General features: G+C 31.0%; 2 non-coding genes across 2 annotated transcripts; both read right to left on the bottom strand.

Moving 5' to 3' along the window:
- Positions 1-441: 441 nt before the first annotated feature.
- On the bottom strand, positions 442-637 carry LOC150038621 (U2 spliceosomal RNA). The gene has a single exon (XR_016527435.1). It is a non-coding gene; the product is annotated as a U2 spliceosomal RNA (small nuclear RNA).
- Positions 638-6,777: 6,140 nt separating this feature from the next.
- TRNAM-CAU (transfer RNA methionine (anticodon CAU)) lies at positions 6,778-6,849 on the bottom strand. The gene has a single exon. It is a non-coding gene; the product is annotated as a tRNA-Met (tRNA).
- Positions 6,850-7,199: the final 350 nt, after the last annotated feature.

Below are 7,199 nucleotides of genomic sequence, written 5' to 3'. Positions count from 1 at the left end.
ACAAGATTGGAGGATTTGAGTTCTTATCTAGAGATACAGATCATCTATTATGCTTTGAAGTCTTCATTCAAGGCCATTGTAGATGTTAATCAATGCTGTAAACAAAAGAAAACAAATAAATTGCATGGAGGAACTCTGTTAAGTAAAGTGGAAACCTTGCAAGTATTTGTAGGTAAATTAAAAAATAAATAAAAAAAAAAAGAAAAGAAAAAAACCGCTTATGTACTAACTATACCATGACACATACAGTTACACGAATCGTCATACGGACATATATTTCTAAGGATATAGGTAAAATTTAACATACAATTTAATATTCTATGTTGAAATTAGATAAATTCAACAATATTTTAATGGCGACCTTGGTTATGGATCAAAAGCTAAATAATATTGTTTGGGCTGAAATGGACCAATGAATAAAAAGCTTGAGACTAGAGATTTGAGGGGTGCGCCAAGGCCGAGCAGTAGTGCAACGCTTGGGCGACACCCGAGAGCCCCAGTAGCAAGCTACCGTAGTGGGCTCTCCCCCTTAAAAAATTAATTTAATATCATGTGAGCCGATGGCCCACGTATCAGATATTAAACTGATAAGAACAGATACTACACTTGATCTTAGCCAAAAGGCCGAGAAAGGTATGAATTTTTCAGTCTTCCTACATCCGCTTTTATACTTCATCTTCCTTTGCTCCTTTTCAACTGCCACCGATGTGGGAACTTCTTCACTTCCTTCCTTCTCCCATTATCATTAATGCTTCAATGGAATTACAAAATACAAAGTGATTCAAAATTCACAATCTTTTTAAAAATATATTGTCATTTTAATATTTATTGACAAAAAAAAATATGTTTGAAAGAAAAAAAATGACAAAATTAGGATAGTTTCTTATTTTTTAAATTAGCCTCTTATTTTTGCTTCAATACCATCACTATCCTATTTTTGTCGATATTTTCATGTTTAACCTTATTTATAAGAAAATTTTATTCAATCACTTAATTTTTAGAAAAAAATTTCCCAAGTTCCTTGATTTTGTCATTTTTTTCAAAAACTACATTATTCTTGAACTTATGCTCAAAATTCAAATCCAAGCCCTTTAATTGAAAATTAATTATCCAAATACTTCTTCATGTTATGTTTTTTTTTTTTAGTTCGTTTTAAAGAGGAAAATTCCGATATTGACATTTTCGTCACTTGACTTTCAACAAATGTATGAAATAATTAATATATTTGGGAATATCACTAAGACAAGTACAACATACCTTATCCTAACTCAAGCGTTGATCTTTGTTGTGTTATGGAAGAATCACTTAATTGAAAGTAAAATTGGGGGTAACTTCGGTGATAAATCGTCTTTGTCAGTTGCTCTCCGAGGTTAACATAATATCCTTACTTAGTCAAAATTGGGGGTAACTTCGGTGATAAATCGTCTTTGTCAGCTGCTCTATGAGGTTAACATAATATCCTTACTTAGTCGTACACTCGTTGAAGAAGAATCAGTGTAAAAACATATGGAATAGTAGTAAAAACTATTTCTCTTTAGATCAAATGCAATTACCCAAACCCGTGAATCCATCATATGTAGTATGTACGTGGGAAAATATTCTACTGCTACCACAACATTTTGCGATTTCAAAAGAAAGTCTCAGTATTTAAACTCTCAAAGTAAATCAAAATCTATCCACGTGGGATAACAAACACAACTTTTTCTTGAAAGTTTTTGTAATGAGCTAGAAGTCTAAGTCATTCTCATCATTTGATATGATAGTAGCACCTCCATACATGTAACATCTCGAGTTTTTCATTATTCAAATTCTGTATTTTCGTAAAATTCGAGGACAATTTTGTTAATTTCGAAGTTCAGTTTTGTTTGAAGGGGAGATTTTGATTTATGTCACATTAATTTAATTTTAAGTTAATGTCGAGAATTTAAATTTATATTGGAAAAATTAATTTGATTTTAATTTTGGAATTTGAAGAGAAAAGAGGAAGAGTTTTAAGAATATATATATTTAGATATATTTGTATAATGAGCGAAAAGTTAAAATAAAAGTGAAATAGAATATAATGGAATAAAAAAAATTATTATATTATATTTCTTTTATTAAAATAACATTTTTCCTTTAAAAAGAAAATTAAAAAAAAAACTATTTCCTCTCCCTTCTTCTTCTTCTCCCCCCCCCCCAACGTGAAGACATTCTCTGTGTGCTCTAGCAGCTGCCGACCATCTTCTTTCCATTCGGCACCGTGCGTCCGATCGAGCCGCCACCAGTTCGTCGATTGTTCGTTCGTGCACGTCAGCTCGACCTCGTCAGCAAGTAGCGATCGTCCAGATCTCCTCCATCGCGCACCTTTCCGCACGTCGATCTTGCACAACCGCTCAGATTCGCGTCTGCACTGTCTGCCAAGGTCTAAAGCTGAATGACCTAGGCCAGCCGTCGAAACTCCCGTCGCGAGCCGATCCTCCGCCCTGTTCCACCGAGAGTCAATCGTCCACTCAGTCCTGCATGTCGTTGCCGTCAGTTCAGTGTCATCGCCGTCGATTTGGATAAGATTTTGTAAGTGTGTGAGTTTTTATTTGAATGTTAATCAAATTGTTGGTTTCGTTTAATGCTTACCCATTATGTTTGGACCATAGATTCGAGCTTTGGAGGAATTTTAAGGTCGAAGTGTGCTGTTCGACATTACAAAGGATTGATTTTTTTGCAGTTGGTTAGCCAACAGAATTAGGTTTTTAAAATTTATTTTGGACCAAGCCACAATTACAGTGTTACTTCAAGGTCTTGCTTGAAAAGAAGAAGATAAACTTGCTTGGGTTTATTTGGATTTAATTCTGAGGTGAGTAATCTTACCACTGGAACTGCCCACGGGCCAGGCTTTAGTTGTATGCTAACATGATGAGTGTATGTTATGGTAAATGTTAGCATGTTGATTGATAGTATGACCTGAATCAAAGTATATTCTGGCACGAGTTCTGATTTGTTTACATATACACCTAGGCACTTGGTTGTTAGCATGAGGTGGTATGTGTTTCTATATGTTGGTATCTGATCTGCTGATGTTGAGGCATACTTGTATGTTGTGGAACTATGATGTAAAGGTATACATGAATGTTCTAGAATATGTTGTTGAGGATTATGTGTATGTGGTAGAGCCATGGTATTGAGGATTACATGTATATCATAGATTCGTACGGTGTTAATTTTTGAATGTTGAGACTGTATGAATGTCCTCACTGATTAGTTAGATGCTCACCAATTTTTGTATCCTTCAGGATTCACCAGTTTTGTGTTTCCTTTGGGATTCACCAGTTTTGTGTTTCCTTCGGGATTCACCTGTTTTGTGTTTACTTCGAGATTCACCAATTTGTGTCTCCTTCGGGATTCACCAGTTAGTGTTTCCTATGGGATTCACCAGAGGTAGTGGGCATACTTAACTACAGTAGGATAGGACTCAGTCTCTTACCTGTTTCATGGGTATATATGTGCCATAAGTAGGTATCTAGAGGACATGGATACCTAGCCTGACCCCAATGGTGGGGTTACTTACTGAGTATTCAATACTCATTCTTTCTTATGTTGATGTTTCAGATAAGGGTAGAGATGCACCGACGAGGGCACAGTGGAATTTGTGATCGTGCCACTGGGACTAGTTTTTACGCTTCTACATCATGAAATTTAGAGTCCTTATTTTTCCCTTAATGTTTAGTTTTACTGTTTGAAACTTAAGGATTGTTTTTTTTATACTTTTAATAGTCTTTACGAATCACGGATACCCCATTATTGTTTTAACAATTGCATTTAATAAATGGCTTTTGAACTTCTCTTGTCTATTTAGCATTTATTTCAACATAAAGTGTCGTTTTAAGTGTCATGCATGCATGTATTTTAGTAATGGCCTAACTTAAGTCCTAAAGGGGTCGGGTCGTTACAATACATACCACTTTTTTTCCTTTTTTTTTTTGCAAATGTATTGTAATTAAAATGTAGGGTGGATAGTACGAGCATTATGTCAATCGAGTTACACTCATCGGGTCATTTATTTAAAAAAATTTCTAAAAAGAAGCAAAACGTAAATATGAAAAAATCTAATTTAATTATTTTCATATATTTAATTAAAATTAACAATTCAATTTTAATTTAGATAGTGAAAATTTTCTTTCTAAAGTGCAAAGAAATTACCTTTAATAATTGTTGAAGAATAAATTATTAAAAAAATATTGTAATTAAATAAAATTAAAATCAATATATGTATAAATAATTGTGTTATAAGTAATAAAAAATATATTTTTTTAAAGTTAATAATAAATTTGGGTTGGTTTTATATTAAGTGAACCCATGAACCAACCCAACCCATAAAATTTTCATTTATTTGAATTTAACTCAACCCAAACCGCACAAATTATGAATTTTTTTGGGTCATTGAGTTTTTGTAACTTACAAACAAATGAGCAAATGTTTTAACTACTAAGTTATATTGTGTTTGTGAATATATAGACAGTATTATTTTTTTTAGAATAAGTGATATTATTATACAACAACGCGATCCCATAGCTCGGGAAGGCATCAAAGAACCAAAGCACAAGCAAAGACAGTACAAACAAGCCAAAACAAAGCCCACAAGATAAGACCAGAACAAAAACAACACATACAAATAAAGACGCAGATCACGATGGGAGAAAGGCAGAGAAAAGAACCCAAAACCCTACAAACTAGGGACGACAGCAAAACAAAAACAACATAAAGATCAAAAAGAAAAAACATTACACACTAGATTAGACCAAGAAGGTCAACCGAAGCAGCACGAGCACGAACAGTAGCTATCATATTATATTATATTTAAAGCATAAGACGTCTCTCTCCTTATATTCCATGCTCTGTGTGGTTTATTATATCTTCTATAATACTATTACGATATTTTTACTCTTTTTATATAATTATCTCCTTTCCTACCAACCAATAAAAAAAGCATATTGATTCTGGATACATTTCCATAAAATAATACATATTGGAAATATCTCATGAATCTCTCAATTTAGAATATTGGTGTTCATTTCAATTTTCAATTTTGAAAATAGTCTCGTTTTTCAAATAACTAAGAATCTTTACATTATCAATTTCATTGGTGAAATTTCAATAAAAACAATTAATTTTAATTTTACTAAATTTAAATAATACATATTTGACATAAGAATTAAAAATAATAAGATAGCTCATGGCCAGAACTTTGTGTATCTTATTTTAGGTTAATTCCCAGCAAATATAAAATATCTTGCACGTGTTTGAGAATCTTTGAAAAACTTGGTACATAGAATTTGATGGTAACATATAAATTTTGAATCATTGTATTTTAATTGTATATTTTTGGCATGAAGTTAAAAATGATGAAATAATAACCTAAATCATTTATCTAAAAAAACATTATATAAATCATGAACTAATTCATGAATTAATATAAACTACTAGTTTTGTTAGCTTGTGATTCAAAATGATTCATCTCTCCTACATAAATAGCACAAATATTATTACTAGAGTAAATTTGAGAATAAACCAAAATAAAAAATTAGATAATATATATGTCAATATCTTTGTTTTAGATCTTTTGAATCTATCAAATTTGATTGTGTTGCTCATCACTATTGTTACCATGGGTAGTTTTAACACAATAAATAAAAGATGTCAAACTCAAACATGGGAAAAACAGGTAAATTTTTTTGTTCAAACAGATAAATAAGATATCTATTCAAATAAAATTGAAACCATGGAAATCTAATGAAAGACATAACTAAAGTTAACAGATAATAATAATAATAATATAAAACTTCACAAACTCACAAAAATTATATGATCAACATTTAAATATTAAAATAACACAAATTTATAAAACTTTGTTACGGTTGAGAAGGAAGACACTCCATATAATTGTGTCACTACTAAAAGAAAAAAAAAATAAATAGAATATACCAAATAATTTGCCAATTAGTAAAAAAATTCCATTTGACAAATTGAAAATTAAAAAGCTTATTGTAATTTCTCACAAGGAACAATGAAGTGTAAGCATTGATCTGAAATGTACAATAATGAATGAAATTGTGACACCCTTTAAGTTTCATGTTCTAGTATTGTCGCTCTTTGAAGTCTGAAGCCAATTCGCAATTGCTACATTTCTAAATTTCAAATGTTCGTCATTATTAACACTTTCTCTTAAGCCTTATCTTTTACTTTCACATAATTTTTTTCCTCCATATATTAAATAATTGGCCATTTAGAAGAAAAGATCCATTTGACAAATTGAAAATGAAAATGCTTCTTATAAGTTGTTACCGTGTCCTTCAAAAAGAAGAAAATAATCTAAATTTAAAATTGAATATAGTCCAAATATTTATTAGTGTTTGGAAATAAATCATACCAATGAATAATGTACAAAAATTTATATTTCAAGATACTACGAATATCTTATTTATTTAAAAAAGTTTCTGCCGACAAACAATAATAAAAAAAAATTTAAATATGTTGTAGATAACAAATACAAGAGTTTGAAGTATTTAAAGTGTTCTATCATTTTTTACTAATTAAACTCAGTAATAAAAAAAACAAAATTGGAATTTTGTCATGAAACAATTTTATCTGTACATTCCGCCTTTATCATTCTTCTTCTTCTTCTTCTCTTCCAACTAATTGGGCTGAAGGATGTGGGCCGTGCTTTTAGGATGCGACGTCGTTTTGGCCCTTGTGCCTTTTAACCTTTAAGTTTAAAAAAATAATGGAATGGAAGCCTTTCTCTATCAGAGCCAGGTTTCGATCCTGGGACCTGTGGGTTATGGGCCCACCACGCTTCCGCTGCGCCACTCTGATTCGTTGAAAATCATGTCAAAATTATGATTATAATTATAATTATAACCAATTCACAAATCATTTTCCTCTCTTTTCTGAAAACTTAAATCATTTTCCTTTTATATCTATAAATAAAACTGAATCCTTTTCCCCCCTCCTTAAAAATAAACCGAATTCTTGTCGTTGTGTAAGATCTTATAAAACAAAATTATTGAAACAAAAAACATCATGTCTCTACCTTTTATTGGTTGGAAAACTTTTTTAAAACTTTCTAACTTCAAAAATAGGATTTTCTACTTATTTATCACTAATTACGTTATGCTTTTTCTTGCTACTTTGATATTATTTTGAGAGCAATAATTTTATTGGAT

This window comes from Benincasa hispida, chromosome 1 (genome assembly GCF_027475165.1).
Source record: "Benincasa hispida cultivar pf3 chromosome 1, pf3_genome.v1.1, whole genome shotgun sequence".
Taxonomy (NCBI): Eukaryota; Viridiplantae; Streptophyta; class Magnoliopsida; order Cucurbitales; family Cucurbitaceae; genus Benincasa; species Benincasa hispida.
This window is presented reverse-complemented; position numbering and strand designations above follow the sequence as displayed.